This window comes from Leucoraja erinacea, chromosome 15 (genome assembly GCF_028641065.1).
Source record: "Leucoraja erinacea ecotype New England chromosome 15, Leri_hhj_1, whole genome shotgun sequence".
In the NCBI taxonomy this organism is placed as follows: Eukaryota; Metazoa; Chordata; class Chondrichthyes; order Rajiformes; family Rajidae; genus Leucoraja; species Leucoraja erinaceus.
In genome coordinates this window covers 11,359,036-11,385,641 of record NC_073391.1, presented here as the reverse complement: position 1 = coordinate 11,385,641, position 26,606 = coordinate 11,359,036, and positions in this window count along the sequence as shown.

The window sequence follows — 26,606 nt, the reverse complement described above, 5'->3', positions numbered from 1 at the left end:
TGGTTCGACAGTCGAGGAAGAAACGGAGGGCTTTAAGGACTTCCTGGAGGGGGATGGAGGTGTAGAGTGACTGAACATCCATAGTAAAGATGAGGGAGTGGGGGCTTGGAAAACAGAAGTCATTAAAGAGATGAAGGGCGTGTGAGATATCTTGGACATAGGTCGGGAGAGATTGGACCAGAGGGGATAGGATGGAGTCGAGGTACGTGAAAATCATTTCCGTGGGACAGGAGCAGGCACAAACAATGGTTGTGTTTGTGGATTTTTGGGAATGGGGGTTCCCCTCTCCCATCATAGATGCGGCTCTCACTCATGTCTCCTCGGTACCCCGCAGCTCTCTCCCGTTACCCTTTTCTTCATTATTTGAAATCTCTGCGTTCTCCTTAATCTTAGCCCCCTTTTTTACCCTCCTGGTCTCCTTCTTCAATTTGTTCCTCTGTCCCCTCTACTGTACTCCTCCAGGTATACTCTTCATTCCAGTTGTCTACACCTGACCCATACCTTCATTTTTTTTCCTGACCAGAGCCTCAGTTTGTCTCATCATCTAGGGTTACTTACCTGTTTTGCCCTTCACTCTAAAGTCTGTTATAAAAAAAATAATACCTTATTATTGGATCTAGTTAAATTGAGATTATGAGAAAATTCTCAAAATGTTCTGTATTCATAAACAGAATTTAATCTGCTAGTCAACCGTCACCTTTGAGTAGAATTGTGCTTGATCATATTTTTTTTGCATTAATATTTTGTGAACATTTACCATAACTGAAACATTTGTTCTCTCTTGATAACCCATACTAAACTTTGTTGTTTGATAGCTTTGCTTTAAAATGTTGTTGTCAATCATGCTCCATTTATCAATATGAAATTGTACTTTGTTTTATCCCTTTTTATATTTGTTAGTCAGAAGACTAAAATCGTTTGCATTTCATTTGTGCATCTTCCAAATATTATTTTAATTATTGTAAAGTATTTATAGAGAAAAAGCATGTAATGCTGCTTGTGTTTGTTATGCTATTACAGAACTCATCTAATTCAATGATCTTTAAAATGATCTGTTCTTTATTATACAAAATAGATTTAAAAAATGGCATGTACATTAGATTTGTTTTAATAGAAACATAGAAAAAAGGTGCAGGAGGAGGCCATTCGGCCCTTCGAGTCAGCACCGCCATTCATTGTGATCATGGCTGATCATCCCCAATCAATAACCCATGCCTGCCTTCTCCCCATATCCCTTGATTCCACCAGCCCCTAGAGCTCTATCTAACTCTCTCTTAAATCCATCCAGTGATTTGGCCTCCACTGCCCTCTTTGGCAGGGAATTCCACAAATTCACAACTCTGGGTGAAAAAGTTTTTTTCTCACCTCAGTCTTAAATGGCCTCCCCTTTATGCTAAGACTGTGGCCCCTGGTTCTGGACTCACTCAACATTGGGAACATTTTTCCTGCATCTTTCTTGTCCAGTCCTTTTATAATTTTATATGTTTCTATAAGATCTTTAAGATTTTGTAAGATGTTGCAGCATTTACCCTGTGGCCTGCTATCCTCGTATTATACCAGGAGAGGGTAGTGTCTGCCATAGAAATAAAATTGGTGGACATTTTCAAGTTCTCAGCCTAACCTCTGAGGGGCAGAATTGTAAGATTATTTGTGACAGGCATTCAGTTTACTTCTATTAATGATAACCGCCTTGTTTTCTGATGACGAACATTTTGCAAAAAAAGATGTGTGACACGTCTGGTCATGTAAACATGATTACTTGTAAAATGTAATTTTAGACTAACACTCAGTTTGTCTACCTGGAATGCAATAGGCATTTCCTCAGAAGGTGTCTCTGATTATGCATGAGGTACTTTGGAAAATATAAAGCAATTATTATTTCCTAGACGGTTAAAACATTGCTCCATTCTGTTACTTGCCACAATATATAGCTCATTCATTCATTTTATATTAATTTGTTTAAAAATTCAATCATTGTTTGAAAACTGAATAATGGTCGAGAACAGAATGGACAATGAGAGGTTAAAAACATGCAGATGAATAACTTTATTCAATGTAAAACGCAATAGATTAATATGTTATTTATCCTTTGATTTCATTCTTTTCCATTTATCCTTATCCATTCTCCAATGTAATTGTGTGGAAATTACTGTGGCTGTTGCATTGGACGCTAAGTTAATGTGTTGTGCTATTTTATCCAAGTCGTTAACTTGTTCACTTCGACTATTAATGTGTCCATTAATATAATGGAGTGAAAATATAATGAAAGCAAGATGGATGATCATGCAATAATGTCATTGACAGTAATTTATTAAGTTTGCAATTACAAGGTCCATCATTGGAAATTTGCATGCAACCCCTTTATTTAATATTCAAATTTTTCTCAAAATAATCAGGGTCCCAATTAACAGAAGTTAATTGAGTTTACATGCGTACTTCTTAGACAATGTCAGTGGAAGAGTGGGAACTAGGTGAGGAAATTTCTGGTCAAAACATTTCAGGCTTTCTTTGGAGAGACATGCAGTAATGTTGAAGCAATTACTCAAATCTGCAGATACATTTGATACCTAATGTAAATGTAAGAGATATATCATCTTGATGTTTCTTTGTATCATGGATTGAAAATTTAACATTACATTAAACTGATGAAACACTCATATATTAGTGTATCATATTCATACATGTGGAAACAATTGGGGTGATAGGCTGACTAGAGTCACTTGTTCTTTTTTTATTTGTTTCTCCCGTTTCAGTTTAACACAGGGGCCATTTCCTCCTGTTCCAACCAGTTTGATTACCTTCAAGCACAAGAAAGGCAATCATTGTCCTTCCACCTTTACCACCATCTATCAAGAGCCCCAAATATTTCTTCAGGTGAAATAATACATTTCCAGCACTAGTTTCTGGTTTTGTTTCATTGCCTGGAAGTTTGATTGTTTTTTTCCTCCCATGCTACATGATTGAAAATCATTTTACGCTGGATGAAATTATGTTTGCAGCCATTTTTCAGATCAAATCATAGAATATTTCTGCGAACCTGACATGATTTGGTATCACACAGATATGGGATGATTTAATTCTGCTTGTAGTTCTTTTTTGGAGCATTCAAGCATTTAGTGGCGTTGACTGTCAGGAGACAGGCAGTATACACTCATGATGCACAGACTCCCTGACTTCTTTCTCTCTCCACGGAGGCTGCCTAGCGTGCTGAATAATTCAAGATTTTCCTTGTTTACAATTCAGAAATAAGGAATTTTAAAGATACATAATTTCTTTATATATTTTCATTTTGAGGAAAACCTTCAATTTAACTACTCAACTTTTGTAAAAAAAAAAGATATACAAATCAAATATTAATTATTCATTTCCTATCATTATTTAGGCAACCACTTTGAAATTATCCAGAACACTAGCAGAGAGTAGCACATTCTTTTGCAAATATATACAATGCATATCAATTTCCTTTTCATATAATTTTATGCGATTCTTTATGCAAACTAGTTTATGTAACACATAATATCAGCTCATTTAATTCCAAGGCACTAACCTTTACTTACATAACAGTTATTTTCTTTAAGAATAGTTATATAATTTCATTATATTGAGGTAAAATCATGATAATTCACTGCAGGAAACCGCTACGTGGCCCATTGCGCCTTTTACCACCCACCCACTCAATTAGTCCCACATCCCTGTTATTTCACCCTGCTAATGTTTCCCTCATTAGTATTTATCAAATTCATTTTCTAAAATGAGTGTTAAATTTACTTGCATTCAACTTGCAAGCAGAGTGTTACAGATTATTTATGAATGTAAAGATGATTTTTCTCTTGCCACCTCTGGTTCTTTTGTCAATTATCTTCCCATTGCACCTTCAAGTTTACAGCTTACTGCCATGGGAAGCGGTTTTGTCAATTCGTTCTGTCAAAACTCTTCATGATTTTAAACACTTCCATCAAATCTCTCCTTAATCTTCTCTGGTCAAAAGGGACAACAACCCCCATTTTTTTGAGTATTTCTGTGGGTTTTTTTCTTTCAACTCTTTCAACTCTGGTAACATTTGTAATTCAAGTCAGATTATTTTCTAAATCCTTGACATCTTTCCTAAGATCTGGTGAAAGAATTGGCCATTTGGGGACAAACCAGAGATTTTTAAAGGTTAGAGCTTTTGCAGTCAGTGTGTCTGAATATAAATCAAATGAGTTTATCCGGCCTTTTAACTACCTTCTCAATGTGCCCAGTCACTTTCAAAGGTCTCCATATATCCGCCCCAGGTCTTTCTGCTTTTAAAATGCACCATTTACTTCAGTGGCTCCCAACCTTTTTCATCCCCGGCCAAAATAATGATCAAGCGTTTGGACTTACAGCCCATATTTTAAGACAGCACAATAAATGAATTGGTAATACTGTCAAAATAATCTTGAGTTTTCAACGTATTTTATTTTGCCTTTTCGGCCTATTAACCACAAAATTAAATCATTCAATACAAATCAAATTAAATAATTGAAAACAAAATTAAAACATTTTTATTTTCGTGTGTCAGCACTGGGCCTGTACTCGCTGGAGTTTAGAAGAATGAGGGGGGACCTCATTGAAACATACAGAATAGCAAAAACGGGAAAGCAGACTATTATCTAAATGGTGGCCGATTGGGAAAGGGGGAGATGCAGCGAGACCTGGGTGTCATGGTACATCAGTCATTGAAGGTAGGCATGCAGGTGCAGCAGGCAGTAAAGCAAGTGAATGGTATGTTAGCTTTCATTGCAAAAGGATTTGAGTATAGGAGCAGGGAGCTTCTACTACAGTTGTACAGGGTCTTGGTGAGACCACACCTGGAGTATTGCGTACAGTTTTGGTCTCCAAATCTGAGGAAGGACATTATTGCCATAGAGGGAGTGCAGAGACGGTTCACCAGACTGATTCCTGGGATGTCAGGACTGTCTTATGAAGAAAGACTGGATAGACTTGGTTTATACTCTCTAGAATTTAGAAGATTGAGAGGGGATCTTATAGAAACTTACAAAATTCTTAAGAGGTTGGACAGGCTAACATGCAGGAAGATTGTTCCCGATGTTAGGGAAGTCCAGGACAAGGGGTCACAGCTTAAGGATAAGGGGGAAATCCTTTAAAACCGAGATGAGAAGAACTTTTTCACACAGAGAGTGGTGAATCTCTGTAACTCTCTGCCACAGAGGGTAGTTGAGGCCAGTTCATTGGCTATATTTAAGAGGGAGTTAGATGTGGCCCTTGTGGCTAAGGGGATCAGGGGGTATGGAGAGAAGGCAGGTACGGGATACTGAGTTGGATGATCAGCAATGATCATATTGAAAGGCGGTGCAGGCTCGAAGGGCCGAATGGCCTACTCCTGCACCTAATTTCTATGTTTCTATGTTTAATAGTGAAAGACTTGGATAGAGTGGATGTGGAGAGGATGCTTCCACTAGTGGGAGAGTCTAGAATTACAGGTCATAGCCTCAGAATTAAAGGATGTTCTTTTCGGAAGGAGATGAGGAGAAATGTCTTTAGTCGGTGGTGAATCTGTGGAATTATTTGCCACAGAAAGCTGTGGAGGCCAAGTCAGTGGATATTCTTGAGGCAGAGATAGATAGATTCTTGATTAGTACAGGTGTCAGAGGTTATGGAGAGAAGGCAGGAGAATGGGGTTGGGAGGGAGAGATCAGCCATGATTGAATGTTGGAGTGGACTTGATGGGCCAAATGGCCTAATTCTATCCCTTATGACCTTCTGAAAAGAAAGACTCTCAATGAATATTGTGACGTCGTTGAATATTGTACCAGAGATAGCCACAAAGTGCTGGAGAAACTCAGCGGAACAGCCAGCATGTCTGGAGAGAAGGAATGGGTGATGTTTTGGGTCAAGGCCCTTCTTCAGACCTATTGTACCTAATATAGTAATTCATCAATATATTGTAATAATAATATAATGTATATAACAATGACAGTATAATATAATACAGTAATACACCAATGTTGTACCAGTCTACCCACCAGCCGCTTGCATGCTGAAACTTGGATAACAGCTGCAAGCCTGCATGTCAACTGTTCCAGCAACTTTTGCCAACATTTTCTATCATTTTTAAAACCAATTTTTGGGCACCTTCATTGTACAGTTTCAATCCTTTGTGGTTCAATCTTTGGAACCAGCAATTTATTTTGTCCTCATTTTTAAGGTCCCCTTAAAAGATAAATCTCCCAGTATTGTTCATCATGGCATGTGGCTGACCATTTCACCATATGAATTATGTCTAACTGAAGAATATTGTGATTCTTTTTACTGTTTAGTGCATTTTTCATAAGGATTCATAAGGCAAAGGAGCAGAATTAAGTCATTTGGCACATCGCGTCTGCTCCACCATTCAATCATGGGTGATCTATTTTTCTCTTTCAATCCCATTCTCCTGCTTTTTACCCATAACCTTTGATATCTTTACTAATCAAGAACCTATTAATATCCACTTTAAAACACCCAATGACTGCCTCTGCAGTGCCTGAGGTAATTAATTCCACACATTCTCCAACTTCTAGCTGAAGAAATTTCTCCATTCCAAAGGTACGTTCCTTTGGTCCTAGACTCTCACACCACTGGAAAGATGTTCTCCTCATCCACTATATACAGGCCTTTCATTATTCAGTAGGTTTTAATGAGATCCACCTTTACACTTTTATGTCTGCAGCAAACTCATGGAATGATACCATTGTGCTTAAGTCCTGGTCTTTTATTTTTGCCACCAAGAGGAGAGTGCAAAAGCTAATCCCCAGACTGCACTCTTCTCTCCAAACTGCTGTTCTGAAGTACCATCAATTTCACTGAACATTATAGATGGTAGCTAAACAAACATCATGTGAAAGTCCATATAAACAATATTAACCACACTATACTCATCAACACTTGTCATTCCCATTAAATAGCACAATCGTGTTCGGCAACCATGATTTATCTGTAAGGAACTTTCTATCCAATTTACCCTTGATGTTAACGTTGAAAACATTCTCTCATATTCTCTTCTGCAATAAAGGAACATGCAAAGTGATCATTTAGTAACTTAAACAACTCCCTGCTCCACACAAAGGTGTCCTCTTTGGCCCTTCAATGTCTCTGCTCTTCCTTGTATATTTGTACTATTTATATGTTTAAAAACAGACTCTTTGGTTTATTGTACAATCTCTGTTACTTTTGCAGTATGTCTCACACTTCCAGCATTCCACGTGTTTTTCTGTTTCATTTCTCCTTCATTCGTTTAGGTTTGTATATCTTTACTTTCCCTCTGCAGGTAAATAGTCCTACCTACACCTGAACCTGTCCTGTCTGGAGGCTTTCCATTGTTTATTGACTGTTGTTACTGTTAATTTTTAGCATTTGCCCATTTAGAAATGGACACATTGTCACCTTACTGAAATCATCCCATTCCATTTGAATGTTTCCGCATTTGATTGTTCCTTCCACAACCACTCTTGAACTTGATAATATTGTAATCATTGTGACCTAAACAGCTAAATAACACTGTGTAAGAAGGAACTGCAGGTGCTGGTTTAAACCGAACATAGACACAAAAAGCTGGAGAAACTCTGCAGGGCAGGCAGCATTTCTGGAGAAAATGAATAGGTAACTATATAACTCTAGCAGAAACACAACCCATGACATACTGAAAGGTATTTCCAATAAAGGACAGATTGCCAGATGGAGCAGGCAGGAGAACAGGCATGTTTTTATCCCATGAAGTAGAAACATGAAACTGCAGATTCTGGTTTACCAAAAAGGACACAGAATGCTGGAGTAACTCAGCAGGCCAGGCATCATCACTGGAGAACATGGATAGGTGATGTTTTGGGTCAGGCCACTTCTTCAGAGCTTCCATTCCTCCAGTAAGTTTGATCCTTTTTCTTGGGAGTCCGTCGCTGGTGCGGAGGCTTCATGCTAATGTGTTTAAAATCAAATTATTCAAGCTTATATTTCTCATATAATATCTGATGATCAACTGAACACTTGCACTGATGATTGCCAGCTAAAGTACCAATATGCAGAATATAAGGAGGAGTGTTAGTGAGAGTTTAATAATTTCAGAAAAATCCAGAATAAAATAAAAAAGGTACAAGCTTGAACAATTTCATTTTAAACACATTAGGTGTAGATAATTAATCTTTCAGCCCCTTTCACCAGCAAACAAATAAGCAGATCCTGCAGGGTATAACAGGTATGTTCATACTAATGGCATGACGTATTAATTCATTAATGATCCCTTTTGAAACAGCATGATCAACAAAAGTAAGAAAAATATACAATTAACAAATAAATGCAATATATCTAATTGATTTTATTTGGTCATGCAGTGTTCCGGACAATTATCTTTGGAAAGTACAAATGTGAAAAAAGATAGATCTGAAATGCTGCTCATAAATAATTGATTCCTGGAGAATTATTAAACTACAGAGAGAGCAATTAAACGTAGGCTGTGTCGATCTATGACTCAAAATCAATGGTCAACAATAATGCAACCTTTTCTGAAAATTATGTCTTTCATTCCCACTGTAATTACCACAGGGTCATCGTATGATTTTTTTTTCAGAATATCATCATAATCACAATCATATTTTATTAGCCAAGTATGTTTTGCAACATACGAGGAATACGAAGAATATGAAAATAACTAACATCTGCCAAAATGCAGAGTTAATGCCCCTGTCCCACTTAGGAAACCTGAACGGAAACCTCTGGAGACTTTGCGCCACACCCAAGGTTTCCGTGTGGTTCCCGGAGGTTTTTGTCAGTCTCCCTACCTGCTTCCACTACCTGCAACCTCCGGCAACCACCTGCAACCTCCGGGAACCACACGGAAACCTTGGGTGGGGCGCAAAGTCTCCAGAGGTTTCCGTTCAGGTTTCCTAAGTGGGACAGGGGCATAAGTATATAAAATTCTGAAATAGCTAATATCACTACAGGTAATACAGATAAATTTACTTTTGAAAAGAAACATGATATTACAAGTAGATTTAACTTGCTATCTCTTACAATATTTCTATGCATTTACCGCTACCTTATTCTAAATTGCTGATTATTTCCCATACATTTTTTAAATCTGTTTTTTTACATTATCAGGTTATCTCGTGTCATTTTTCCTGCAGAAGCTCATAAATTACATTTCTGATACCTAGATGTTAGTTGATCAATGGACTAGACCGTCACTCCATGCCAAATGCAAGGTGAATATGGAGAGTAACACTGAATTTTATACACAGTCTGCTTTGGTCTTCAACTAGAGCCTTTCCACTTCATCTATCGAGAGCCCAATGAGTAAGATTAAAGAGCATAGAGTGTTAATCAGTACATGGAACTACAATTTTAATGCATAGCACAGAGTTGCTGGACGTCGCACCCTGACCACCTTCTTCTCCCCTCTCCCATCAGGCAAAAGGTATAGAAGTGTGAAAACGCACACCTCCAGATTCACAAATAGTTTCTTCCCAGCTGTTATCAGGCAACTTAATCAACCACAGCCAGAGAGCAGTGCTGAACTGCTATCTATCTCTTTGATGTCCCTCGGACTATCCTTGATCGGACTTTGCTGACTTTACCTTGCACTAAGCGTTTTTCCCTTATAATGTATCTGTACACTGTAAATGGATTGATTGTAATCATGTATTGTTTTTCTGCTGACTGGTTTGCACCCACAAAAAGCTTTACACCGTACCTCGGTATACGTGGCAATAAACTAACCTGATAAACTAAACTGAACTGATGGTTGACTGAAGGGCAGGACTGATAGCACAATATTTCAGGGTATAGAAGTTTTAGGTGTGATAAGGGGGAAGGTAAAAGAGGAGATAGCATTGCAATATTGATTGTGGAGAACGTCATGGTAGTACCTAAGGGAAGATGTCTTGGAAGACTCTTCCAGTGATGCTATGTGGACAGAACTTGGAAATGTGAAAGGGGTGATCACTTTTCTGGGTTACACAACAAGGTCCTGACAGCCTATGGCAGACACAGAAGCAGAAATGCGGAGAAAGGTGGAAAAACAATAGAAACTCATAGAAAGGTGAAAAAACAGTAGGGTATAATTGTGGAGCTTAACTTTCAAATATTGATAGGGAATGCCTTAGTGTGAGGAGTTTAGGTGGGGATTTGTTTTAAAAGGGGATCCAGATGACTTGTTTTTTGGAGCTAATACATAGATAGTCCTACAAGGCAAGGAGCTCTATTCAATTTGATTTTAAGAAATGCAGACAAGCATCTGTGAAGGAACATTTGGGGAAAAGTGATCATAACTTTCGAAGTTTCCGGTAACATACCACAGACCTGGTGAAAATAGATTGGTCGTTATGACTTAAAAGTAAAATAACAACCTACAAGTGAGAGTACTTTGAAAATGATGTCTGTGATACTTCAGGCCAACATGCTCCCTTACATAGAAACATAGAAATTAGGTGCAGGAGTAGGCCATTCGGCCCTTCGAGCCTGCACCGCCATTCAATATGATCATAGCTGATCATCCAACTCAGTATCCCGTACCTGCCTTCTCTCCATACCCCCTGATCCCCTTAGCCACAAGGGCCACATCTAACTCCCTCTTAAATATAGCCAATGAACTGGCCTCAATTACCCTCTGTGGCAGAGAGTTCCAGAGATTCACCACTCTCTGTGTGAAAAATGTTCTTCTCATCTCGGTTTTAAAGGATTTCCCCCTTATCCTTAAGCTGTGACCCCTTGTCCTGGACTTCCCTAACATCGGGAACAATCTTCCTGCATCTAGCCTGTCCAACCCCTTAAGAATTTTGTAAGTTTCTATAAGATCCCCTCTCAATCTCCTAAATTCTAGAGAGTATAAACCAAGTCTATCCAGTCTTTCTTCATATACCCAGCTTTATTTGCCGCTGAGGGGGGAAGATGCCTTTTCTGTAAAATCGCTTCTGTCTTGTTTTGATGACATTAAGTCCTGGTTGGCCCTAAACTTTCTTGGATTTAATGAAAAGAAGACAGAGGTGATTTTATTTGATCCCAATGGCTGCCGTGAACCTCCATTTGTTGATTTAGGTCCATTGTCAAGGTACGTGAAGCCAACAGTTGTGAACCTGGGTTTTAGGATGGACAGTGACTTTAAATTAGATCGCCAAATATGCGCGGTGGTTAAGTCCAGCTTCTTTCACCTAAGGAAGCTGGCGAAGGTGAAGCCCATTCTCGAGCGGCAGCATTTTGAGACAGTAATCCATGCCTTTATTACATCTAGGCTGGATTACTGTAACGCGCTCTATTTTGGTGTTGCTCGTTCTTCACTGGCTCGTCTCCAGTTGGTTCAGAATGCTGCTGCTCGCCTTTTAACAGGGACTCGAAAGAGGGAGCACATATCGCCAATTCTGGCCTCCCTACACTGGCTCCCGGTGCACTTTCGGGTTCATTTTAAGTTACTGTTATTTGTTTTTAAATCTCCGCCCCGCCTTACCTCTCTGAGCTGCTCCACCCATACACTCCTGCCCGGTCCCTCAGGTCAGCTGGTCAGCTGCTCCTGGAGGTACCGAGGTCTAGTCGGAGGCTCAGAGGGGATAGAGCCTTCTCTGTTGCTGCTCCGGCACTCTGGAACACCCTGCCGCTGCACATCAGACAGGCCCCCTCACTGTCCATCTTCAAATCCAGTGTTAAAACGCATTTGTACTCCCTGGCTTTTGACCATGCCTGAGGCTTTGCTTCTGTTTGTGGTGTTTTTGATGTTTCTTTATTTTACATGTCTTTTCCTACTATTTCTTTTGATTGTTATTTTTTGGTGTGTATTAACTTTTTTGTCAATGATTAGTGATGTACAGCACTTTGTTGCAGCTATGTTTGTTTTTAAAGTGCTCTATAAATAAAATTATTATTATTATTATTATTATTATAAGACAGTCCTGACATCCCAGGAATCAGTCTGGTGATGTCAGGACTGTCTTATGAAGAAAGACTGGATAGACTTGGTTTATACTCTCTAGAATTTAGAGAGTATAAACCTTGAGAGTGGGAGGTAAGGATGGGAAGATTAAAACATCCTTGATGATAAAGGATATTGAAGAGCTGCTGAAGAGAAAGGTGAGTAAGCAGATAACAAGTTTAACAACTGAAAATGGGAAAACTCCTCAGGGAATGTTGGACCTGTTGGAAAATACTTAAAAAGGAAATAAGAAGGGAAAATGGGGCCATGAAATATCACTGGCAACCAAGATAATGGTAAATCCCACAGCATTATATAAGTATACAGTGTAAGGTGCATTGGTAGAGTTGTTGCCTTACAGTGCCGGAGACCCGAGTCCTGGGATCGATCCTGACTACGGATGCTGTCTGTATGGAGTTTGTACGTTCTCCTCGTGACCTGCCTGGGTTTTCTCCCCGATCTTCGGTTTCCTCCCACACTCCAAAGATGTACAGATTTGTAGGCTAAGTGGCTTGGTATAAGTGTAAATTGTCCCTAGTGTGTGTAGGATAGTGTTAATGTGCGGGGATCGCTGGTTGGTGCAGACTCGGTTTGCCGAATGGCCTGTTTCTGCGCTGTATCTCTACTTTAAAACTAAACTATATTAAGAAGAAGAGGTGGCAAGGGAAGAAGTGGGTCTGAAGGGGTCACCGGGGCAATTCATGGATGGAGTCAGGATATATGTCGGAGGCATCCTAAATGAATACCTGCAGTATCCTCTATGGAGAAGGACACGATAGAGGGAGAAGGTAGTGAGCGGGATGATAATGATCTGGAGAAGGTTAGCGTTAGAAGGGTGAGGTGTGACATTTTGGAATGCACAAAGTTAGATAAGGTTACTAAGAGAGGAAACAAATTACTGGGGATCCGATGCATCTTCCTTCGCCACAGCTCAAGCACCAGCTGATCGGACACTCTGATCGGACACTAGCAAAGTTAAAGCAAGGATAGGCAAGATCCAGGCCCACGTGTCTTACATCACTGATTAACAAACTATTTGAAACCATTCTATCTTCATTTGGAAAGGCAGGAATTGATTACGGATAGTCACCGTATCTTCATTAATGGGAAATCCTATCACACAGATTCAACTGGAGGTAACCAGGCATATTGAAGAGGAAACTGCAGTGTATGTTGTTTACCTAATCTGTAGTAAGACTTTGTAAGGTCCCATGTGGCAGGCTGTTGCAAGATACAAAAATCAGAGTGAATGGGAAATTGGCTTTCAAATTGGTTTGATAATAGGAGGCAGAGGTTGATGGTGGAGAGGTGCTTGGTTGATTTAAAGGGCCTGTCCCACTTGGGTGTCATTTGTGCGTCATTTACGCGACATCCTAAATATTGGTTGGCACGTCGTGACGCGTGCATGACGCGCGCATGGAGCGTGGTGAGGCGTGGTGGCGTATTCAGTGACAGGCCCCAAGTTTTTGGGATGCAAAAATCCTCGCTCGCCAGCTACGTGATGCGCAAATAACGTCCAAGTGGGACAGGCCCTCAAGTCTGTGACCAGTGATATACAACAATCATGGGGATTGAGAACTTTGATGTTTCTGAAATACATTACAATCTGACACAATCCAAAAAGTACTCCTCCACCATCAACCTCTGCCTTCTGTTACCACCTGCCTGTGTTTGATCTTATCCCTCTAAATCTCTACCTGTCTCATTGTTTCATAAACATTGCAATAGTCCCTGCCTTAACAACCTCCTCTGGCAGCTTGTTCCATACACCTACCTTCTTTTGTATGAAAAAGTTACCCCGCAGATTCCTATTAAATCTTACCCCCTTCACCTTAAAACTATTTCCTTTGGTTCTCGATTCCCCTATTCTGCACAAGAGACTCTGTGCGTCTACCCGATCTATTCCACTCATGATTTTGTACAACCTCTCTCTATAGCTCAGACACTCCTGGCAACAGCCTCGTAAATCTTCTCTGTACCCTTTCCAACTTGACAACATCTTTCCTATAACATAGTGTTCAGAACTGAACACAATACTCTAAATGTGGCCTCACCACCATCTTATATAACTGCAACATGCCCTCCCAACTTCTATACTCGATACTCTGACTGATGAAGGCCAATGTGCCTAAAGCCTTTTTGACCACCCTATCTACCTGTGACGCCACCTGCAAGGAACTCAACCATGTTGTTGAGTTCATGAATGGAGATGGGATGCCCATTGAAGGAATTAGGTGTTAGTTGGAATGCATGGCAACTTCATCACAGTTACAGTTGACTTGTTTAACTAAAAGTACATCTGGTGGAAATAATTCATACACTTAAAAATAATGAAAAGCTGCTAAGTATTATTTTTGTTAAAGACGTATATCAAATCATTTAACTGTAAATATAATGGAAGTCAGACTTTAATTTAGGATTGCTTAAAACTATCAGCAGATGTTTTAGCTTTGAATTTATTTCATCTTTTGCCATTTATCTCATTCATTTTTCTAATCTACAATTATATTTAATTTTGAGATTTTCAACCAAAGAGTTTTTAAGAGTACTCTAAGATTAATGTGCGTAAGAGTTAAAATACCAGAATCTACCTTTCTGCAGGAAACAAATGAATCATCAGCATCTGGCAGGAAAAAGCTATATTATTTAAACTTCAGTGTTACCCAGAAATTATTCTGACTTGATTGCTTTATGAGCAGCTGTAATTTAAGAAAGCTGTAATTTAATTTCATTTTACCGACTACCAGACAGACATCACTTCTTGACATGCATAACGTTAATTGTACTGCAGTCTAGTGTGAAATATGTTGCAAAACTGTAACTAAGTGTTTAAATTCTATACTAAAGTTAAGTCACATGAAACCATCCTCTGAGGACACTTAGTCAAATGGAACAGCCCACATCTGCTGAGATTTTATATTTGATATAAATAAATCTTCTCGATCCAGATATTTTATTAAAGGGTATTTATTGAGATAATTAATGATGGGACATATCTTTCATTTTTCACTGGAATTTAATCTTATAGAAGGGGTGTAAGGGTGATATGATTTCCATTATAAATATTCAACAGAAATTGTTAGTGAAAAGCAAGTTGACAGAAGAAGTGTGCCAATGTATGATATTTAATATTAAAACATATAAACATGTAAAATTCTTAAGGATTGGACAGGCTAGATGCAGGAAAATGTTCCTGATGTTGGGGGAGTCCAGAACCAGGGGGGCCAACAGTTTAAGAGTTAGGGGTAGGCCATTTAGGACTGAGATGAGGAAAAACTTCTTCACCCAGAGAGTTGTGAATCTGTGGAATTCTCTGCCACAGAAGGCAGTGGAGCCAATTCATGTTTAGGATGTTTTCAAGAGAGAGTTAGATTTAACTCTTAGAGCTAAAGGAATCAAGGGATATGGGGAAAAAGCAGGAAAAATCAGCCATGATCATATTGAATGGCGGTGATGGCTCGAAGGGCTGAATGGCTGACTCCTGCACCTATTTTTCCATGTTTCCATGAGGAAAAACATTTTCACCCAGGGAGTTGTGAATCTGTGGAATTTTCTGTAACGGAGTGGAGGGCAATTCACTGGATGTTTTCAAGAGTTAGATATAGTTCTTGGGGTTAACGGAATCAAGGGATATGGGGAGAAAGCAGGAATGGAGTATTGATTTTGGATGATCAGCCATGATCATATTGAATGGCGGTGCCGGCTTGAGGGGCCGAATAGCCTACTCTTGCACCTATTTTCTATGTTTCTCTGTTTCTATTTTTCATTTATGCTTCAAAATATATTAAGCGATATTCTGGAGGCAGTTTGTGGTTGCAAACCCAGACATCATTTAACACAATAACAATAACATCTAAAGGTATGCCATATAGAATACATCTACAGCCCTGTCCACATCAACGTTCTTGGTTCAAAACACTCCATCAGGTGGTGCATCGGTAGAGTTGCTGCCTTACATTGCTTGCAGAGCCGGAGACCCGGGTTCAATCCCGACTGCGGGTGCTGTCTGTACGGAGTTTGTACGATGTCCCCGTGACCTGCGTACGTTTTCTCCGAGATCTTCGGTTTCCTCCCGCACTCTAAAGACGTACAGGTTTTTAGGTAATTTGGCTTGGTATAAATGTACAAATCGTCCCTAGTGTGTGCAGGATAGTGTTAATGTGCGGGGATTGCTGGTCTCTGTGGATCCGGTGGGCCAAAGGGCCTGTTTCTGCACTGTATCTCTAAACTAAACTAAAATATGCAACGTTTTGAGGTCGCGATTGATATTATGAAAGTGAAAGCCTTCTAATTTTTACGATTTTAGTCATGGTTCTTATGAATGCTGCACTTTAATGATGCAGTACGGGTGAAGGAAGAGGGTAACAGGGTAATCACATCCTCGTCTCACATCAGAACTGGAGACCGCTAGAGGTGAACAACTTATTAAGATTCAGAGAAACTGGGGAAGGAGAGAAATACAAAAAGGAAAACCTGTGATAATGTTCTCAGTTCAATGTACAGAGGTTAAGAATTAGGTGAAGAAATAGGGTGGGAATAAATGTATCTACAGTATGTGGGAGTGTGAACTTATAATAAACATAGCCACAGAAACTTGTCTGAAACTATGAAACAACTTGTCTGAAACTGTGAGTTCTATGACCTATTAATATTCCACTGTTATACACCCAACCATCATTTCCACAACATGGTCAGTAAATAATAGATGTGAGTTTTATCATGATGTGGAAATTATTAAAACCAATTAAAAATAGACATTAAGATTCTTTTGGATTTTCCAAATCCAAGGCGTAGCTATGGGCACATGCATTGTCCCCAGCGATGCCTGCCTCTTTGTGGGGTACGTCGAACAATCCGTGTTCGAGACATACCATGGCCCAAAACCAAACTCTACCTCCTGCACCCCTGCAGAACTTACTGACTTCATCCATTTCGCCACTAACTTCCATCCGCCACTCAAATTCACCTGGACCATTTCCGACATCTCCCTACGATTTCTAGACCTCACCATCTCTATCGCAGGTAATGCCCCTGTCACACTTAGGAAACCTGAACGGAAACCTCTGGAAACTTTGCACCCCACCCAAGGTTTCCGTGCAGTTCCCGGAGGTTCCTGGAGGTTCCCAGAGGTTTTTGTCAGTCTCCCTACCTGCTTCCACTACCTGCAACCTCCGGCAACCACCTGCAACCTCCGGGAACCGCACGGAAACCTTGGGTGGGGCGCAAAGTCTCCAGAGGTTTCCGTTCAGGCTTCCTAAGTGGGACAGGGGCATTACAGACCACTGACCGACATCTACCAGAAACCCACTGATTCCCATGGCTATCTAGACCACACTTCTTTCCACCCTGCTTCCTGTAAGGACTCTATCCCCCTACTCCCAATCCCTCTGTCTATTCCGCATCTGGATCCAGGATGAGGTGTTCCAAACCAGGGCATCAGAGATATCCTCATTCTTTAGGGAACAGGGGTTCCCCCCCATCCCCCCACTCATAATAAGGGCAGAGTTCCCTTTGCCTTTACCTTCCACCCTATCAGCCGTCGTATACAACATATAATCCTCCGACATTTTCGCCACCTCCAACGGGTTCCCACCACTGGCCACATCTTCCCATCTCCTCCCCTTTCTGCTTTCCACAGAGACCACTCCCTCCGTAATTCCCTGGTCAATTTGTCCCTTCCCACCCAAACCACCCCCTCTCCTGGTACTTTCCCTTGCAACCGCAGGAAACACTTGTCACTTTACTTCCCCCCTCGACTCCATCCAAGGACCCAAGCAGTCATTCCAGGTGAGGCAGAGGTTCACCTGCACCTCTTCCAACCACATCTACAGCATCCGCTGTTCTAGGTGTCAACCTCTCTACATCGGTGAGATCAAGCATAGGCTTGGCGATCGCTTCGCACAACACCTCCATTCAGTTCGCATTAACCAACCTGATTTCCCAGTGGCTCAGCACTTCAACTCTCCCTCCCATTCCGAATCCAACCTTTCTGTCCTGGACCACCGCCATTGCCAGAATGAGGCCCAGTGCAAATTGGAGGAACAGCACCTAATATTTTGCTTAGGTAGATTACACCCCAGCGGTATGAACATTGACTTCTCCAATTTCAGGTAGTCCTTGCTTTCTCCCTCCTTCCCCTCTCCTTCCCAGCTCTCCCACACGCCTACAGTCTCCGTCTCTTCCTTTCTTTTTCCAGCCCCCCCCCCCTCCCGACATCAGTCTGAAGAAGGGTCTCGACCCGAAACGTCGCCTATTCCTTCTCTCCATAGATGCTGCCTCACCCGCTGAGTTTATCCAGCATTTTTGTCTACCTTTAAGTTTCTTAATGCTCTTTTTGTAATATCAGCTATAGGTCAGCATAGTTCATCAAATCATTTAGCTGGAAAATTGGCTGTATGAAACTTTGCTTTTTGGTTATTTCGATTGGTTGAAAAGGCACAACAACGACTTTACTTCCTAAGATCACTCAGGAAAGTCAACTTGCCACAACAGCTGCTAGTGTCATTCTACCGTTGCTCCATAGAGAGGGTCCTGACACATGGCATCCTGGTGTGGTACAGCAACAGTTCTGCGGCTGACAAGAAGGCTCTGCAGAGAGTCATCAATACAGCCCAGAAGATCACCAACACACACACCAGCCTGCCCTGGAAGAGATCTATGGCTCTTGTTGCCTGCAAAAGGCATCACGTATCCTAAAGGACTAATCTCATCCCACACATCACTTGTTTGCCCTTCTGCCCTCAGGAAAGCGTTAAGAGGCTGTCCCACTGAGGTGACCTAATCCGCGAGTTAAGAAGAGTGTCTTCGACCTTCAAGCTCGAGGGCAATCGCCTGGAAAACCTCAAGCTGGATCGACCGTCAGCATTGAAACTGCGAGCCGGATCAACCGACCGCACACACAAACATATCGCAAAGGCGGGGGCCAGAGAAAGCGGGAAAGCGCTGTCTGAAATTCACACCCGCGATGAAAAGGAAGGTAAACGGCTGCCACAGTGTACAGAAAGTCATTTAGAGAGCGAGGAGAGGGGGGGGGGGGAGAGAAGGGGAGAGAAGGGGAGAGAAGGGGAGAGAAGGGGAGAGAAGGGGAGAGAAGGGGAGAGGGGAGAGGGGGGGGAGAGAGAAGGGGAGAGAAGGGGAGAGATGGGGGGAGAAGGGGAGAGAAGGGGAGAGAAGGGGGGGAGAAGGAGTGGAGACACTTTTAACAAGTATAATAAAGTTTAGTGGGCATTTTACCTACCGGTTGGTTTTCCCTGGTCCTGAAAACTCCAATGAGCCAATCAAAATGCCCGGTCAGCGAAGGAGATTGCCTACGGCTGCCCTCGACTGCCTGTAACTAAATAGCGACCCCACTCTGCTGCACTATGAGTCAAAAAGAGCCATACCGACCAAATTTTAATCGCGGAAAGTTTTTCAACATGCTGAAAAACTTTCTGCGACCTAGCTGAGGCCACGAGTATTCGGGAACTTCCCTCGAGCATGAAGGAGAGTTCCAGTCACCTCATAGGACCTCCTAGGACCTTGTGTCAACCATGCTGCGAGTTTGAGTCGAGGGCAAACTCGTCTAAACACGCAGATTAGGTCACCGCAGTGGGACAGCCCCTTTACATGTCCATCAAATCGCACACCACAAGATTGACAAACAGTTTCTACCCCAAGGCCATCACCACTCTGAACCCTGCACTGAATACACACCCCCCATAGCCAATATTTTGTACTGCTGTACCACTTTACTGTGAAATATTGCACATTCTGACTTGACAACGTTTTTTGTGCTGTTATTATTTGTCGTTATGATTTATCTGATACGTAGGAGCTCTGCTTGGGCAGTACGCCTGAAATTTTGTTGTATGTATTTACAATGACAATAAAGTGTATTATGCGATGTTACAAAACTTACCTTCAGCAGCGCTGCAGTTCTGCCACAGGCCGTGTGCGCAACTTTGGTGCCTTTGGGGGGGGGGGGGGGGGGACGCGATTAAAATGCCGTTTTCACCTGCCTGTCGGAGGCGGATTTCCTCGGGCTGCTAGCTGCTGAAGAATAATCGATCCGACTTAAGTTCCCGATTTTTTTTTTAATCGCGAGACAATTTAATAATTTGATTAAAATAAAAAGCAACTTCTAACGCCCTCAACGCCTACAATGTGACGGATCTCAAGAACAGGACAAAACAAAATGTAAGTCGTATATTTTACATATAAACGTGCTTCTTGGGATTTAACCTAATTTTACATTGCGAAAATGTAATTTAGGCCCCATACGAACTGGCAGTGTTTTTCCTGCCGATATGGGGTTCAAATTGACTGCAAATGCAACGTTCCAATTGATCGCATTCCAGAAAAACCTACTCGCAAGATGATTTAAATGCTCTTTTTTTTTGGACAATCATAAGGGCATCTAAATCGTCTATATTTTGTGTTGTTGTCTACCGATAGTCAATATTTTTATACTAAATATCAGTTTTAGTCCCATGTATTGAGCAAAAAAATAATAATTTTAATATTGAGTGGATGTTTCTAGATTAATTTATGGGAATTAAACATCAAATTCCTTCCATCTGACATATGAATTCATGACAGTGGGATTTAAAAATCATGTTATATTGTGAATTCTTGTGTGAATGGGATTAGTTTGTTATTTGGATACTTGGGCTATTTAAAAAATATATAATTTTCTTAAGAAATGGAATGTACAGGACATTCTTAATGGGAAAGTAGTGGGCAGAAAGGCATGTCATGCATGGATTGAAGAGCAAAAACTAGTAGTTTACAATGCCAAAATTGAAAAGTTGAGGAAAAACAAGGTGTACAGAGTTGCTTATTGGTTACAATCTGAGGAGTATGATGATGCTACTGATTATGATATGCCAATGTACCAGCTAGCAACTGATCTTCTCCATAAAGATTTGGTCTATTGCTAGAAATTGTAATTTATTTACCTATCTGTTACGGATTTACAGCATATAATACAATAATATTAAAGTTCTGATCTTGAGAATATCACATTTTTGAATTTTCAAGGCAGCCTGGGTGTTTATTACTATTTCCGTCACAACGGTTAATTTTGTAATTAACGACAATTAGGTAATTAACTAATTATATGCTTTCAGGTCATCCATGAAACATGTTTTATATTTGTTTCAGAATGCTTCAATCTATAATAACTGAAAATTTCATTCGGTTCTCTTAATTTTTAAGAAAGTTATGGGCTTTTGACTGTCCTCGATCACAAGTTTTATGTTTCATATTTTCTTCATATTTTTGTTGATTGTGTATCTAAATTCTGTTTTTTATAAAAACAAATCCCTTAGATTCTAGTGAAATATAGAAATGTATCAATGCAAAAGCAATAGGGAACAAGATGCTAATTTCAGTATGAAAATGGCCATAACCTTTTTAATACTGAAGATATGAAAGTGAAATAGGTGTCAAATTAAACTTATTTTTATGCTTTATCTGATGGGATAAATTGCAGACTTGATTTTTAAAAACTCAAAATTTTGTACCATTACTTTTCAGTTCTGATCAGTTTTTATATCTGGAATCTTATTATTTTGGGATAATGAACCAGAATTCACTAATCATTCTGCATTGATAAAGAAACAGTGTTAAAATACAAAATTCCCATTTCTGCAGCAACTAGAGGCAAGGAGGGTCTGATTCACCTGCAGATTCCTTCATCTTTTCTTCTGAAGAAGTCTCGACCCGAATCATCACCTAACCTTTTTCTCCAGAGATGCTGCCTGACCGGCTGAGTTACACCAGCACATTGTGTTTATCACTGATTCTAATATGACTGTCAATATGAGAATCTTGAAGTGACTATTTGATCTTGTTGTAATAAATGGTTTGAAATAACTCTAGAACACTCATAAGGCAAATTCTACCGTAAGGTATTATTTAATTTATTATACCTAAGTATAACAACTGCACTCTAAGTTTAAACCAGAAATAACCTTCACATGATGAAAATTATAGACAATTCAAACACTTCATATTTTTGTTGAGTGTATACCTAAATTCTGTTTTTTGATAAAAACAAATCCCTTGGATTCTATTGAAATACAGAAATGTATGAATTTAATAATGTTAATTGAGATTAATGAAACAGATATCTGAATATAGATAAAAGTTTAATTAAATGGTACCCCCTGAACAAGGTGGCTGGCCATAGATAAGCCCCCAGCGTGATCTCCAAGCTAATCATTGCAGATCTGGACTCCTGAAATGAGACCAGAAGAGCTAGAAATAGCCAGAAGTTTTGTCAGCAATGAGGAACAGAGTTAGGACTTCAGATTGATGACCTTTCATCAGGGCACTTCTGATGCAAGATTATTGATCTGAAACAATAACAATATTTTGTTCGCCACATGATCTGACCAATCAGTTGATTATTTCCATCATGACCTCACCATGATCTTCAGATGAGCAAAGTCCGCACTGTTTACGTTACATTTTCTTTCAGATAGATGCAAAAAAAAAATCTCATCACACTAAATTACAATCAAAATTGTTGCGTTCTTTCCAGAGTTCTGCCAATAGATAATTATTGTTAGAACAGATTATCTAGTCATTATACCATTACCATTCTGTGGAGTCTTGTTCTGCATGCCCCAGCTACTTTGTTTCCTACATGACAGAAATGATACCACTTCAACAAATGCAAAATATTTTGATATCCCCTCTTTGTGAAAGAGGCCGCATAAACTACAGTAAATCCTTGTTATTACGGACCTCTTTACAATGGATTTTGGTTATAGTAGACAAACCTACCGACCTTTAGCACGAGGCTGGACTGCCGACTCCACCCCCACTCCGCACCACCCCCCTGGCTGCCTCCAGGCCGGGCCTACTGCTCTATTGCCGGCCCACACAGCTTTGCCATCGTTACTGCCGACCCTTACCTGCACTCCGGCTGCACATGGACCATGACCAATGTCGCCGTCGATCCTCGCCACAATTCACCTGGATTCCAGTCCCAGTTCCAGACCAAAGTCTGAAAAAGTGTCTCAACCCAAAACGTCAATCATCCATGTTCTCCAGAGATGCTGTCTGACCTGCTGAGTCACTTTGTGTTCTTTTGTGCATTAACCAACATCTGTGGTTCTTTGTTTCTACTGCCTATACAATGATACTCTATTACTCGGTAATCTTTTCTCAGTTTAAACAGACAATCATCAATAACAGACTCCATTACCTCCCTCTGGTTCATTATAACAAGGATTTGCTCTACCTTTGTTTTACTTTGGTCACGATGTATCATGTGCCTTCAGTACTTTTTACAATTTTAGAAATTCCTATTAATGTATTATTGCTAATTGCTCTCCAAGGACAAATAAAATAATGCCACAAATAATAACATTGTACATGTTATTTATTTATTTGCAGTGATGTTGAGTGAAACATTTTTAAACTTCACTTTGCACTGCAATGTTTGTTCGTTGTGACATATTCAATACTAGCAATTTGAAGGGGTATAATTCTAACAGTCAGGGGTAAACAGGAAATTGTGATTTTCCTGCACTTTCAGTTCAATTGTGTTAATTTCTGTTTTCTTTTAAAGTGATGGAATGGAAGTAAATACAGTCATCAATGAACTAAGCATCACCTCAGTGCAATCAGGCTGCTATGATGTCAGCTTCTTACTCTCGATGGTTATAATTGTTTCAATGGAGGAGAGTTTGAATGGCCTCGATCCATTTCCTCGTGGGCAAAAAATCCATTGTACAAAACAGTCAATAGCTAAGTATTGATCAAAGCTGAATTTGGCAGTGTCACTCAGAGCGCGGTAAGAACGAGTGGTTTGGGAGCCAGTAAAGTAATGTTGTTTGTGAAATGAGTTGCTCCAGGGTTCATTAGAGGGAGATTGTTGGGACAATGGAAAAATAATTTTACTCTGCACCCTGTCAATACCAGTCCTGCCCTGTGAGTGCTTAATGCTGGCCTGACAAGTCAAAATGGCAAAGGTTTTTTAATTCTCCAGCACATTTGCTGTTTTGATAGTTCTGTAATATTTTCAATAGTCATACTTGAAACAAAAAATATATATATGTGTGCGACAAGGAAGGATGTTGGATGTGGACCAAAGATGATTGAGAAGAGGTTTGAATCATAAAGGCATAAATCATTGTTGTCTATTGCTGACATATTTTTCCCTCCAAAGAATATATTATGACTCAGTTGGCAGCATTATGAGTCCAAAGACTGAAGATCCAGGAACTTGAGAATAAATCTACATTGGTACTCTAGAATATTAACAGGGATAAACTGTAATGTTAAAGATTTTGTCTTTTTGATTAGTCACTAAGTTTTATTCTCAGAATGTCTGTAAATGATCTTATAACATTATTTTAAAGAAGAAGATTTAGCTCTTATAGCTAAAGGAATCAAGGGATATGGGGAAAAAGCAGGAACAGGGTACTGGTTTTAGATGATCAGCCATGATCATATTGAATGTCGGTGCTGGCTCGAAGAGCTGAATGGCCTACGCCTGCACCTATTTTTCTATGTTTCTACGTAAGATTTGCAGAGTCATTCCTGGTGTCACCAAAATGAATTGCTCAATCAATATTAGTAAACACATTATCTGCACATTGTTACGTTGACATTTGTGGGAACGTTATGAGTGCAAATGAGTACATTCACTCCATTACAATAATGACTACTATAAAATATATTTAATTGTCATGAAGTGCATTAGGTTCATTTCCAGATTGCAAGAAATTCTAAATGAATGCAGACCTTTTCTTCCTTCTGTAAACCTGGCCTATTTCACTTTCACAACTAACTTTTGATTCCTTCTGTGGGCTATTTCTAACTTGTTTTTCTTTGAATAATTACCACATTTATTTTTACCAACAAACATATTATAACAGTAATGTATTTGAAGTGTATTTATCCTGTGCAGGTTCTTCTAATGTTCATTAATATGTGGATAGCTTTTCCTTTACTTGTCCATTCCCTTTTTGATTAGCAGATTGATTCTGCTCTTCCTTCAAGATTCTCTCTTTCCCCGAAGCCTTCAGCACCATTGGCAAGTAATCTCAGCTCCATCCTACCCTCCAGGGACATGCAGGTCTCACGCTTCCTGCGCTACCATTGTAAGTTACCATTCTACCTTTGCTAAATTATATATAATTTATATCCTTATCTCCTTTAATCTACCATTTTTCCTCTAATTCCCGCAATTCTGCTTTCCATGAGAGTGAAATAAATATTATTCCGATTAAACTGGGGATGACTGAATAGCATGGTATTATTAGTCAGAAACATGTGGAAAATTCAAAGCACAGATTGTTAAGCCCCAAACCTTTGAACTTTGCAAGACAGGACAAGATTTCAAGATCTCACCAGGTCAATAAAGGCAATTGCGATACCACAATATACGCTGCCTTTTCCTGGATAGCAAAAAAATGAGATCAATTTAATTGAGTTTTGAAAAGTTGCCAAGGTGAATGTTATCACACTTTGCAACATTTCATCATCAATCCTGTTTAACATTGTGTTGTACTCTAACAGATGCACTATAGAAAGTATACAGTTGGGTTGCATCACAGCTTGGTTTGGGAACAAATCTTGTACTCAAGATCGCAAGAAATTGCAGAGAGTTGCAGATCTAGCCCAGTCCATCACACAGATCGGGCTTCCCATCATTGACTCCAACTACACTTCATGCAGCCCCAGAAAAGCAGCAAACATAATCATAAACTTGTCTCACCCCGGTCATTCTTCCTTCTCTCTGCTCCCGTTTGGCAGAAGCTTGAAGGCGTGTACATCCATATTCAGAAACAGTTTTGTCCCCTTTGTTGTCACGCTTCGGAATGGTCCTTCGTCAAGTTAGGGTACCACCCATTTCTCCTCTACCCTATTGAGGTGTACCCTTTGTATGATGTGTTGACGACAATGTTTTGCACTCTGTATCTTCCCCTTTGCTCTGATTATTATATTTGAGTTTGACTTGATTGAACTTATGTATGATACTTCTGATCTGTTTGACTAGTGTGCAAAACAGTACGCAAAACAGACTAGTGTGAGTTTTTTACCTCACCCTTTTACATATGGCAAAAATAAACCTCGCCTAATCTGTTCCTAAAACTTAAAAAAACTTAAAAAAAAACAGTTGATTCATTTTTGATAGACACAAAAGACTAGAGTAACTCAGCTGGTCAGGCAACATCTCTGGAGAAAAGGAGTAGGTGATGTTTTGGGTCGAGACCCTTTGTCAGTCTGCACTAATTGACAGTCTGGTTCATTTTTCTTGGTTCAGCCAATTAATACAGTGTTAATAGCTTTCAACTGGGGCCTAAACCTCTATCAGATAATATGTTTATCTCCATTTTGAAAGGGACTCATTGCTCCGCATAGTGGGCCTCTTTGAGGTTCAACCATGTCAACAAAATTCTGATTGCCTTTTATATTTGTTCAGTTTGGCGGGTGCATGTCCCAAATAACTCCATGGACAATAGAATAAGTCTCTAAAAGTTCTGCATCACATTTAAAATTAATTGCTGTGTGCAGACCATTCTGCAACTGGTTTCTCTATTTTAGCATTTTAATTTACAAATGTTTTGAATTTAGTGACCCACAGCCTAAGTTCTTGTGTTTTCCTAATGATGTTTCACACGTTTGTTTAATGTTCTTCTGTTCACTATCTTGCACCTGTTTTATTAATTGTATTTAAAAGTTATTAATGCCT